We start from the raw sequence: 13995 nt of genomic DNA, 5'->3' as shown, positions 1-13995 counted from the left end.
ATCATGTAATTGTGCCATGATGATGCTATCATGAAGTGTAGGCTCAATAGCTATATGGTTCAGACTTCCTTGAGGTACCATTTCTAAGTTTAGTTTCATCATTTTCTGGCATAGAGTTTCGTTGAATGGCTCTACAAATAGACAATGGCATTGTGACTTGCGGCTGAGTGCATCCGCAACCACATTAGCCTTTCCTGGATGATAGTACACTTCTAGATCATAATCCTTTATCAACTCTAGCCAGCGTCTCTGCCTCATGTTGAGATCAGCTTGGGTGAAGATATACTTGAGGCTCTTATGGTCAGTGTAAATGTTACAGTGAGTTCCCATAAGATGATGTCTCCAGAGCTTAAGAGCATGAATGGCAGCTGCTAACTCCAGATCATGTGTTGGATAGTTCTTCTCATGATTCCGGAGAGCTCTTGATGCATACGCGATTACCCGGTTATCTTGCATAAGTACACAACCAAGTCCCGTACCAGAAGCATCACATTAGACATCAAAAAGTTTGGTACTGTCTAGTGTAGCCAGCACTGGAGCAGTAGTTAATCGTGCTTTGAGAGTTTGAAAAGCTTCTTCACATTTACCATCCCAAACAAATTTCACTCCTTTCTTTAATAACTCCGTCATAGGTTTGGCTATTCTGGAGAAATCAGGAATGAATCGACGATAGTATCTAGCTAAACCAAGAAAACTGCGAATTTGATGAACTGAACTAGGAGATTGCCAATCCATCACTTCTTGCACTTTAGTTGGATCAACTGATATACTATCACTGGAGATAGTATGGCCTAAGAATTTCACACTATTTAGCCAAAATTCACACTTGGAGAATTTGGCGTAAAGATGATGATCTCGTAATCGCTGAAGAACAATGCGTAAATGCTGCTCGTGCTCTTCTTCATTCTTGGAGTAGATCAAAATATCGTCAATGAATACCACGACGAATTTATCCAGCTCCGGCATGAAGACTGAATTCATCAAGTACATAAAGTACGCTGGGGCATTGGTAAGACCAAAAGACATAACCAGATATTCATAAAGTCCATATCTGATTGAGAAAGCTGTTTTCAGAATATCTCAGGGCTTGATCTTTATTTGATGGTAGCCAGAACGAAGGTCGATCTTAGAGAATACCTTTGCTCCAGCTAACTGATCAAACAGGATATCAATGCGGGGAAGAGGATACTTATTTTTAATAGTAACCACATTGAGTGGTCGATAGTCAACACATAGCCTCAAACTGTTGTCCTTCTTCTTCACAAACAGGGCTGGACATCCCCATGGTGAAGCACTTGGACGAATAAAACCCTTGTCAAGAAGGTCTTGAAGTTGGATTTTCAATTCTGCCAACTCATTTGGAGGCATTCGGTACGACCTCTTAGAAATAGGGGCGGTACCGGGTTGAAGCTCGATAACGAACTCGATATCTCTATCAGGGGGCATTCCAGGTAAATCATCTGGAAATACATCCATATACTCATACACAACAGGAAAATCACATGCTATCTAGGACAAGCCTAAGGTGCCTAGAAGTCGTCGAGGTTGCCCACAGAGGAAGCACTGCCGGAGGAAGAGTCGTCCGGCTGAGGGTTAGGCTCGGCAAGCGCGTGCTCTGAATCTATATCAGAAACTCCTTCAATCTCCTCTGGGTCTTCTACTACTGCAGGCTCGGCTGGAACAACTGGGGGTATTGGCTGCTCATGGAGCATACTAATATGGGCCATAGCATCATCCAGAACTGCTTGGAGCTCATGAACCTGCCCCTGAAGAAAACCAATCACCGTGTTGCGCTACACTATCTCAGCACCATGCTCCAGAACCTGAAGCTCAAACTGTGCAATGGCGTGATATCTCCCAGCAACAGCCTCATTAAGCCCCTGAATCTGGGTGTCTCTCAAACGAAGACCTCGCTGAAAAGTCTGGGCCAAGTCTATCACCTGATCCATGTGCCTCTGCTGAAGAATCTGATAGTGGGACTGAGCATTCATATACCTGACCATTGCCTGAATAGTTTTCTCAACTACGTCTCCAACTAAGTGTCCAAAGTGGGTGGTCCTGAAGAGCCACTCTGCGTTGCCAGCACTGACTGCCGGAAACAAGCCAATAGGATAAGCGGCTACTTCATCGGGATGATGCTCACAAAAAGTAGTGATAGCTTTGAGAGCAGCGGTCTCAAAAGCGTCCACAAGACGATATCCAACCACCTCAATCTCAATAGATGGCCACTCCAAGATGGGGTGCTGAGGAATGGTCATGGTAACTCTGCTCTTCTGAACTCCATCCTCAGAAAACTGTCGTCCCTTGTACCAGGGTGGGTCTGGGTAGTGGAAAATACGGAGTGTATCCCACAAAATTCTTAGAAAGCCCTCCCAGTATAGGCAATCAGTATGAGCACATCCCTCCTCATCCCAAAAGACATTGTGACAGTCCGCCATCACAATTGGTACTGGTTCATCATTTGAGATTCTATGGAACGAAAAGATCCTCAAGACATCAAGATGGAACTAAGGATAAAGACATGACTCAAACTCTCTCTCTCAAACCATAGACTTTCTTGGGTTTAATCTAAGTGCTCTAATAACATGCTCCCCAAACCAAGTTTTCATTCAACTCGTTGTTTAACCACACTAAAACATATTCATGAAAACAAACTCTAGAGATTCCTTAAGAAGACTCATGTGACATTTTCAAATTCTAGGAATCAAAGCAAACATATTCACACTATGCATGCACGACCTATTCGCCCTCTCAAGATAAACAATTGCCAAATATTGTTGGGCTTACGCGGTTAGTACGGTGGCATAACATAAATACGTCTCTCCCTATTATATCTAGTCGATAAATTCTAACCGTTCTTAACTTATCGAATCGCGGTTAGTGTACCTACAGAAGATTGACATAACATATATATATCCATTGAAGCTTTCATGCCAGCACACATGAAAGCGTTCCCATACATTACCGCTCACTATAGAAGCGGCAACCATACAATTTCCGCCGTATGGCCAACGTTAACATACGCCACTGAGTTAGCGTATTCACAATTTCCTTTACTCCCAATATAGTCGACCGAGGGTCGGTATATTGGTAGCAGCTCAAGTAGGTCACTGCTTGAGCGCAGCGTTCGACTCGCATCACCGACGGAAAGGTCAGACTCCCTCGGCTGACCGAGTACACTTTACTTCCAATATAGTCAACTAATAGTTGGTATATTGGGAGTACCTCAAGTAAGCCACTGCTTGAGGGTAGCGTTCGGCTCGCATCACCGACGGGAAGGTCAGACTCCCTCAGCTGACTGAGGATCCTTACCTTCTTATCTTAACGTAGATGCGTCGTTACAGAAATTAAGGGTTGCTTGTGACTATGGTTTGACAAAAATGTAAAGTGCTGGAAGTCAGATAAAATAAACTATACATAGATAGCCACCTAGTAACTCCCGTAAATTCCCTAGGACTTTACGTTCTATGCATAACCCTTAACGAAACCAACATAGTTTTTAGAAATACCTTGTTGGTCAAATTTTATACGGAAATCAATTTTTAAGATTCCAACACCTTTGGTGTACGCTTGCAGCTCTGATACCAGCTGTGGCAGAACCACCTGAATTATCCCGGCTCAAGTGCGCTGGCCATCACCATAAAGGCAACACCGACACAAACGCACTTCAAACGGAACAATTCTTGGTCTGTCTGGTAACATCCCGATACAACCACCGGTTCTCGGATCGAACAAGCATACCCCGCACGAAGGCGAGTCCAGAGATATTACAACCACATATTTTACAACACAAGCACAGTAGTTATTACAAACTAGTTCAAAGCATTATTACAGAACCAAACTTAGTAAAACAGTTATACAAGCCATAACTTTAAGTTCAGAGTTTGAAAAGCAGCGGAAAGAGAACACGATGGCTACAACACGTCGCAAAAGTATACCAAGCTAGCCCAAGCAAGGTATCACTCGTCGGGGTCATTGCCGGCCGAAGATGGATCCCATTCTACGGACCAGCCAGGAGGCAAAGAGCAGGGCCAAGACAGACTAGCGACCTGGTCCTCAAAACTCATACCCAAAAAAGGTTTCAACAGCAAGGCTGAGTATACTAATACTCAGCAAGACTTAACCGTCAACGAGTATACGTAGCCCACCTAACTAGACTATGCAGGGTTATGTGAGGCTCTGATTTTCCTTTTGCTGAAAAGCAATAAAGAGTAGGTCCTTACTTTCAAATTTTACCTTCCAAGATTCTAGTGGATTAACCATTCTATGTAAGCAACTACTATTCAACCATGGTAGAACTTTAAGCAAACACCAAGATTGATCATAATAATATTGCTCTTGTTACTCTGTGTGGCAAAAAGATCAAGCAGTCCCAAACCGTGAGAAGCGGATGATTCGAATCGAATTTTTTAACCTGGCCATGCAGACCTAACACACACATTTGGAACACCGTTGGGTCATTCCCAAACAACCGTTTATCTTTCTTTCCGGCTTGTGGATAGGGTCACTCTCCCCGACTACAGGGCACCAACCTCGTCCCTGAAGCCGCGGTGTTGCGCAACTTAAACATAAATAAAACCTATCCCTAAGAGAGAGTGAAAGATATATCCACTCCCCAGTCCAATCGGCTACTAGGCTTACTGCGTACCATATTTACGGCATGTGGCTAGTACGTTCAAAAACTTAACCAACACTACCACACACCGCGACCTTATATTGATAGCAGAAAGTAAACAAGCAATTCCTATAGAGCTCGCGAGTGACAGGCAATCACTCGACTTTTATCGGTCCTATAAGCTTAGCAATTATTCGAACTCAGGTCTAGTGTTTAGTACATAGGTTCCTAGGATCATGCATCTAGGGTTTCAATTCAAATCCTAAGAACTGTAAATGCACAAGTAAGTAATAACGATAAATTGTAATAATTTGAAATATAGGTTATGTCCGGGGCTTGCCTTCTTGGTAGTCGCTAGCTAAGATAGCCTTGGGCTCTTCCGGACTTTGGTCCGGGTCTTTAGTCAGTACAGCGGCGTGCACTTGGGCTTCGTGATCACCTCCTTCGGACTCCGGGATCAGCTCATACGTCCCGTCAGCTAATACCGTAGTATCTATATGTGATGCAAGAACAGTATTATAAACATACACACGATGTGGTGAAGATGCAGTTAACACTAAGCAAACAAAATTAACACACACATGGGCAGTCATTTATGGAGTAGATACTAACATTTCTAACTACACAAGGCATCATGATCAACAGCACAAAAGAATCTCACTACTTCATAAAACAAGTTGTAGTGGTTCCTATAGCATGCAAGTCATGGTTTGCTAATAATTAAACAACTCAGCACACATTCAGTAGTAAAATCAGAAAAAAATTACATCAAACAGAAGATAAACAGAGTAATCTATCCTATAAATTTCGTACCAAAACATGCAGTCATTTATTCAGAACAATTCATTTATTCAGACAACACCTAGAACAAGATTGAATTCTTCAGAACAAACTTCAATACTTATGAAGCTCAAAAATTTTCAGAACATACTTCATATGCTTATGAACACCTCATAAATGTTTCAGAATTTATCTAGGCATAAAACTGAAGTAATAAATTAGACAAAAATAAACCACATAGGGTAAAACTAATTAATACAGAAAGTTTTATAAAGATTCTGAATCCTAAATTTTACATACATGAACACACGACTATCAGAGTGTTCTACAGAAATTGTCAGAATTTTCTAAGCAGGGGAACTATTTATCACAATTAAAGTTCACTTACTAAGCATTAAAACATAGCTATAGCTACACATGAGAACTGACCACGAAATTTTTATATTAACCCTGGCACCACATTATTACTCTATCATAAAAATTTCACAGCATAACATTGCTTCAAACATCAGTTATGGAAAAGATAAAAACAGCTAGCATTTAAGCACTAGTAACACAAATCTATTTTTACAGCAAAAACTCTCAACTAACACCCAACATATTATGATTCTAATGCATAGAGATACTCTCAAGGATTCCAAAACATCTAGGTTTGCATTTTTCTGATTTTTCTACGAATTTCTATGGAATTTCAAATTTTGCAACTAAAATAACAAAAAGGTCCCTAGTGTCACTATTCACTTGAGTCACGGGCTATGTAGATAACCCCCTAGGGTTCTTTGAATTCTTACAACTAAGCCCTTGGTCACAGGGGAGAACAGAGGAAGGATGGCCGGCCTTTACCGGCGGCTAGGCTCGCCGGCGGCGAGGGTGAAGGGGCTGGGGAGGTTCACCAGGTCTGTGCGCACCTTCTGGTGGCTGGTATTGATGTTGGGGTGAGCTATAGCGGCGGCGCGACGCGAGCAGGCGGGTCGGTGGCGGAGAAGAACTGCGGAGCTCGACGGCGACGGGGTTCTGGTGGAGGATAGGCGACAAGAAGAGGCCAGTGAGCTGCGCGAGGCTCGAGCGGTGCTAATGGCGGGGGTCAGCGCGGGCGGAGTGACCTTGAAGAGGCGGATCGACGGCGATCTGAGCACGCCGGCGTTCTGCGGATGGCGGCAGTGGTGTTCCGGGGTCTGGGGTTGGGGTATCGACAAACGAACGAAGGGAAAAGAAGGAGGGGGTCCTCCTGGTTTTGATGCGCGCGAAAGAAAGAGCTTCGGGGCTCTTCCCCGAGCTGTGCACGGTGACGCGCGAGGTGGCGGCCGGCGGGCGCTCGGTGCTGCGTGGCAAGGAGAGGAGAGGACACGGCGCGAGGCAAAAGCGGCGGTGAGGGCTCGGGCGCGACACGTGGGGAAGCTCAGAAGCAGGAGGTGGCCCTGGAGACGGCCCTGAGCGGCGGGCGGTGCTGCGGTGCGCCAGTGTAAGGGGAAACAGAGAGGCAGGCAGGAGGTGGAAGAAGGTGGACTGAGTTGCAATTTTAGAAAATTCTAGGGACCCAACTGTAAATCATCAATAACTTTTAAACCAAGGCTCAAATGGAAAAGTGCCCAGCATGAAAGTTGTTCACTTTTTTAAGATCTACAACTTTGATGTTGTACAAAAATTGTTTTGACAAAAGATTGCAGAGTTATTTTGAAAACATAAGAATGATTTTGAATTCAAAGGACTTTTGTCTTTTCCAAGGCAATTTCACATCAAATCTAGGCTGAAATGTAAATTTTGCTGCCATGAAATGATTACATTGAATTTTTCAAATAAACCCTTCACAAAAGCAATATTCCCCCATCCTATTCAAATTAAGTTATAGAAAGGACCTTACATTAAATCATAGTTACACATTTGACCTTATAATTTTGCAATAAGGTCCTTGAACAAGTAAAATGAGCACATGATGCATACAATAAATGCAATTCTATTGTGCAGACACCTAGGGTGTCGCAGCCTTCCCCCTAAAAGGAATCTCGCCCCGAGATTACAGGAAGAAAAGGAATGGAAAGGTTTGATACCTGAATTCTTTCTAAGAAAGTCGGGAAAGTTTCTTTGGAGAAAATTTTCAGTCTCCCAAGTAGCTTCTTTCTCAGTATGATGATTCCACTGTATTTTGTACATTTTAATTTTCTCCCTTCTAGTACTTCTTTCTTTGGTGTCAAGAATTTTGATTGGGTACTCAGCGTAAGACAATTCGGGTTCAATCTCGATATCTTGTGGTTCAATAATCTCAGTGGGCACTTTGATGCACTTCCTAAGTTGAGATACATGAAAGATATCATGAATGGCGGCCAACTGAGAAGGAAGACGAATCCGATAAGCAACTGGTCCACCAATTTCGATGATTTCAAATGGTCCGATGTATCGGGGTGCCAATTTCCCTTTTATGCTGAAGCGTTAAATACCTCTAGTAGGAGATACTCGCAAATATATGAAATCCCCTACCTTGAACTGTAAAGGATCTCTTTTTTGTCTGCATAACTTTTCTGTCTTGATTGGGCTACTTTAAGATTAGCCTGGATAACTTTGACTTTCTCTTCCGCCTCAGTAACTAGATCTGGCCCAAATACTTTGCGTTCTCCAGCTTGTGACCAACTCAAAGGAGTTCGACACCTTCGACCGTATAACGCTTCAAATGGTGCCATTTGCAAGCTGGATTGATAACTGTTATTATATGAAAACTCTGCCAGTGCTAGGCATTTATCCTAGTTCTTGTCATATTGAATAGCACATGCCCGTATATTAGGGAGGTGCTCCTAATTTGCACACAAGGTGATTAAAGGTAGTGGCCGGATTAATGAACTATGAAGGAAGCTCGTGCATGCGAATCTGATTAGAATAAAGAAAAGACAAGATTAAAGGAAAGGCTTACACGTGCGAGCAAGAGGTGATTGAATAAAGAAAGGGAAGGCTACGGCTGGAGTGCTGGTCCACGCCACGCGTAAAAGGTCTGGTTGGTCATACATATGGAATTATCTCTTCTTGTCGACGGATCGGCAATGGCTATTATTAGCAAGGATTCTACAGAAAGGGAATTAGAATCCGTGTATCTAAATATTAGATTGTTTAGATGTTTCTTTTCTAGTAAGTTTGGTGTGCCGTAACCGGCTAGGACGTCTAGGCTATAAATATGTACCCCGTCTATTGTAAAAGATTTATCACACGATCAACAAACAAACTCTACTTTTTACTTGCAATTTACTTTTCGACGACTTCGCCACTTTTTTTTCTTTTCGGTGAATTCTTTCGAGTTGATCAAGGATGCCTCACATTCGAGCGACTTGATCTGCTGGTAAGTTTTTGTTTGCCGAGTAAATCTGAGCTTTAGCTTCCGGGCGCATCGCTGTCGCTTCGTTCAGATCTATTCAAAAGTTATCGAATTATATTTAGACTTTGACTTCCGGGCGTATCGCTGTCGTCTCGTCTAGATTAATTCACAAATTATTGATACCTGCTAGTTCTATAGATTTTATCTGTTGTTTTAGCTTTTATTGATATCTATCCACCTTGGAATACGTTTGATCGGCTGCTTATCATACTATTTTATTCAAAAACATCATATAACCGATTAGATCTATTCCAGGTGATTGTCTGATAGCATTGTTTAGGTTACACATTCGTAGTCTTTATACTGCTCCCCACGTGCATCGGCTGATCGAGCCGATAGTCTATTTCAAATCGGCTGACCGAGCCGATTTTGTCGTCTTCTGTATCGGCAATCGCCTACCGATACGACCTGTGAGGGATATTCGGAACTCCAGCCGATACACCCTCGAATTTAACGTTTACTTTGTCTCCTTGTCAATCAACAGGTCAGATTGACTGGCACACTTGGTCTATTTTTCGAAGCTTGATGAACACTTGCCCTCGAATTCCAGTGTATTGATTTTTGCGTCAACAATTGTTATTTGGTAATTAATATCTAATTATGGACTAATTAGGTGAACTAATTAGACTTAAAAGATTCATCTCACCGTTTACCGTTAAACTGTGTGATTAGTTATTTTTAACTGCATTTAATATTTCATGAATATGTCCGAAAATTCCACACGATGAGTATAAATAAAATTTTTAGGAACTAAATAAGACCATAAACCCGGTTCTAAAAAAACTGCTGCAGAACGCAGACCATCGAAGAGAGAAAAGAGACGTCATTTGGACTTTCGGAGTCCATTCTCCCGAATAAAAGTGAACCAGTTCCGTCTGCGTCCATTCTTCTCTCTCCGTTCAACTCACGAATAAAAAAAAATGATTCAGCTCTTACTTCGGCTAATGATAGGCCTGTTGTCCTACGTTTTATTATTAGAGAGGGGGGACCCGTGGCTTGGTTTGGGTCAAGATTCTGACTCAAGCGAATACTTGCATGGCTGCTTTGTCAGACTATTCGTATTTGTCATACTCTATTTCTATCATTTAAAAAAATATTTCATTCTAATCAATAAGATTCTCTCATCTATATCTATTTCTTCTGCACCCATTATCCTCTATATCTCATATTCTATACCAACTACCCTATATTTTATTCAACCATCTCCTCTCTTCTCCTTTTTTCTCCTCTTTTTTTCTTTTTTATCTTTTTCTCTATTTCTTATTTTCTCTTTTTCTTCTTTCCCTCTTTTTTTTCTCTTCCTATTTTCCTGACGGTTGGTGAGTACCGCTAGCAGGGATTCGTGGGAACCTCCGTTTAGAGATTCGACCAGGGGTGTAACACGCATTGAGACTCGTGTCGCCGTCTAACAAGAAGACAAGACTGTTTAGACAGGTTCGGACCGCTCTGGAGCGTAAGACCCTACGTCCTGTATGTTGGTTGTGTTCTATTCAATCCTCTGGGGATTGTTCAGGATTTGGTCCTTGTGAATCCCTCTCTTACATGTTTCCTTTAGGCTCAATTTATAGCCTTTTTACCCTGAGCTAGGAAGGTATTACCGCCTTAGGTGTGAAAATGGTGCACCATTGGGGGCGCCGCACTGTTGGAAACGTAGCTCTGTCGGTCAGGACCCAGTCCGGTGGGTCCCGCTGTCTGTCAGATTCGTATCCCAGGCCGAGCAGGCTCGGCGTATCCCGAGCAACGTGGGGTTAGACCGACGCGGCCTCCCGGGATACTCTCCACCACTCATCTTGCCCCCGATGCGACGTGAGGGATGGACGGTGCGCCCTGCACCTGACGCCAGCCGTCAATGGACGCGATGGGACCCGGCCGGGTCGACAGTACCTTGCACCATGCCTGCAAGCATGCCTCCCTGCAAGCGCACCTCCCCGTAATCATGATGTTTTACGGGCAAGGCGCGTCATGGCGGATCTCCCCTGGCAGATGGCAGGGGCGGCGCCCCAATGAACCGCGAAGCGACCGGCTCGCCCTGAGGCAGTTTCCTTGGCCATCTCCTTGGTCATCTTCTAGAAGGTGCCCCGGCCCATACCGCAGTTTGGGCCGTGGCGTTCAACGAATCCTTGCTTTTAGTCCGCTGTTACGGGGATCCCCGTTCCCGTGACGCTAACAGAAGCCCCCGAGACTGTCAAAAAAAAAAAGACAGTAGCCCCCGGGCCCATGGCTGACCTGGGGTTTGCTAGGTCAGATGTGGGTCCAGAGCACGCCCTTGTTTCGAGGGGACGCTACGCGGCAGTCACAACGCCCCTCCTTTTTCTCGGGGATCGTGCGGGTCGTGCCCCGTATCTGCGGCGCCACGCCTTTTTGTCTTCCGTTAGGCATTCATCGCGCAGGCAGCCCAAGCGTTGGCCACCCTGCTTCCGCGCGCATCTGCTATCCTCTTCTCTTCTTCACTTCACGCCCTCGAAACCCTAGCCTTTGCCATGACTCGCCGGAGCAGCCAGGAGAGCGGGCATCAGGTGTTGGACTTCGACCCGTCGTCAGTAGACGAGGCCGCCGTGGGGCGAGTCAGTGGGCTCGTCGCGCCCGCCACTGTCCTTCACGCGGGGTCAGAGCCGCCTCGCCCGTGCAGCCCCATGGAGGTTGTCATCTTCCTCCTGTTCCTGATGGCGGGACTAGTGCCCCCTTCTCGCCATTCTTCATTGAGGTGTTGGAGGCGCACGCCATCCATCTGGTGCACTTCGTGCCCAACGCCGTCGTCACCCTCACCATCTTCGCCCACGCCTGTGAGATGTTCGTGGGCGTGCAGCCGTCAGTGGAGCTCTTCCGCTACTTCTTCCTGCTCTGCCAGGCGGGGAAGGCGTCGCCGGGCCCTGGCGCTGCACAACAAGCGCGCATGGTGGGCGGCAGCGACTTCTGGATCCATCGCGCGCGGCAGGTGGAGTTCATCTCCCTTACGGTCTACGGGAAGTAGGACCAGTGGGAGTGGCAATGGCTGTAAGTGGAGATGGCCAACGACTCGCCCCAGCTTCGCCTCCCCATCGGCTCGCCGCCCAGCTCCGCCTTCAGGGTGGACGCGTCGGTCTTGGGTGCCTCTTGGGCCCCGATTCTAGCGCTGTTCGCCCAGCTGCGAGCGCGTGGGCGCTCCATGTCGATGGTGGGGAAGGATTTCTTCCGCCGATGTCTCTCCCCGCTCCAAGCTCGTGTCCGCCCGGCGTGGTTCTACGCCGGCAACGACGATGAGTGCCGTCTCTCCCGTGGTGCGGAGTTCAACCGCTCCAACGCGGCGATCGCGGCATGGATGGCGCAAGTGATATAAGTGCGGGACGAGGCGGAGGTGTTGCTTCCAGCCGAGGTCCAAGTCCTATGCGAGGACCCCGAGCACCACGCTGTGCTGGATGCCCTCCCTACCACCGACACGCGAGGACTAGTGATCCCGACGATGCCATGCTCTGGAAGCGTGCAACCATCGGTGCCTGCTGTTGTCACTCCTTAGCCTAATACGAATTACTCTGCAAGCGCACAAAGTCCGATGTAGCTTTTACTTTGGAGTATTCTAGGGTATCGAATCCACGGGGAACGATAAAACACGACCAGACTTAGAATTAGTTCAACCGGACCCGTTAGGGGAAGGGAGGTAAGTGGGTAGAGGGTCTAACATCGGTTAGCCAACTCATCACCCAGAAGACTTGCAACTAAACTATCTTGATCTGCTTTGGCGGCCTCAGAGAAGGACTCAGACTGGGGTGAAAATGGAGTCCAACGTCAGTCGGCAACTACTGCTATGAAAACACCTGAACGTGGTGGACTACGAGGGACGGACAGGACTGTCACCACCTGCCACCTACCACCGCAGTACCGTGGGGTGGAACACAACCCGAGGTAACTAACCAAGTCTAGGCACCACGCCTAAAACTATCAAGTTATGTACCCCTACCTACCAGCAAGGCAGAGAGCATTCTCAAATAAGTAGAACTTGCTACTTACGCAGACTAGGGATCCTGCAGATCATTGACATAAAGTAAACAAGTAACTGAAGTAAAGAGAAAGACTAGCGAGATACCGACGAGAAACGAGGAACTTCACTCCAAAGATACTCCATTCCTCCGAGGTGGCTTACAAAGTGGAGTAAGGCCGAGAGAACTCGGCACCGCTCCTTTAGTTTGGCCTGCGCCAAAGCTCTCACATCACACTCTCCCTATTCTACTAAAGATGGACTACATCTTGCTTGAGCTCTTCTTCTCTCCAAAATGGTGTGTCTTGAATGAGGGGTGGAGGCTCCCTTTTATAGTGCTTCCAAGGCGGTTCTTCCCGGGGTTCTTACATTTCAAGCAAGTAGGTCGGCAGCTTAGTTTCCACGCGAAAGGAGAGCACGTGGCGCGAAAAAGTCAGGCCGGCCAGCCTCCCTTAGTGTGGACGCTCCTGATTACTTGATGAAGTCGGTGGAAAAAGTTTGGTCTGAGATAAGGCAGTTAGGGGCCGGCCGGCCTACCCTAGGCCAGCCGGCCTAGATAACTGCCAATCGCCCACCGCCTTCTCGTGTACGCTCCTGATTGCTTCCAGAGGTCGGTGTAAAAAGATCCAGTAAACTCATTTTCGTTGATGTGGAGGCCCGGAAGATGCTGGGCGGCCTAGCCCTGGCTCTTATCAGCCCTCCGTTGCACCGACACGATGATAAACGGTTGCATGTTCTCCAGGAAGTCAGTTTCAGGCTTGGAACTGAGTGTGGCACTGAATGTGGACCCGTCTTCCCTTTGTTCTTAGGGACTCAAGCCTTCCAGTCTTAGCATGTGAATTCTAAGTTGATTCCTGTTGGATTGGCTTGGATTTGTCCTCATGATTACTCTAGTAAAGTTTCATGCCGAAATTCCACAGTTAATATGCCGGTCGGCCGGGCTCGGGCCTTCCGGTCTGAACATTGTCCATTTGGCTCAATTTTGAATATGTTGTTCCTGAAATCAAATATACACCAAAACTTGTGGAACTCATTAGATTTGATAATTATGGCATGATTATGGCCTATCTTTCATGAAATCAGGCGAAATATTGGTGGCGAAAACCATCGAAATCGACCGCCAACACACCCCCACACCCAGACTTTGTTCGTCCCGAGCAAACGGGTCGAAATAAATCCGAAGGATCAAGCAAAGCCTGGTTTCAAGAACTCAAAGAATGCATAAGATTTATTTCTAAGCTTTCCTCATACCTTGGATTTTGGGTAGCTAACACCTTCATCTTTGAATAT

Source organism: Panicum virgatum, chromosome 4N, assembly GCF_016808335.1.
Source record: "Panicum virgatum strain AP13 chromosome 4N, P.virgatum_v5, whole genome shotgun sequence".
In the NCBI taxonomy this organism is placed as follows: Eukaryota; Viridiplantae; Streptophyta; class Magnoliopsida; order Poales; family Poaceae; genus Panicum; species Panicum virgatum.
Note: the sequence above shows the minus strand (reverse complement) of the source record.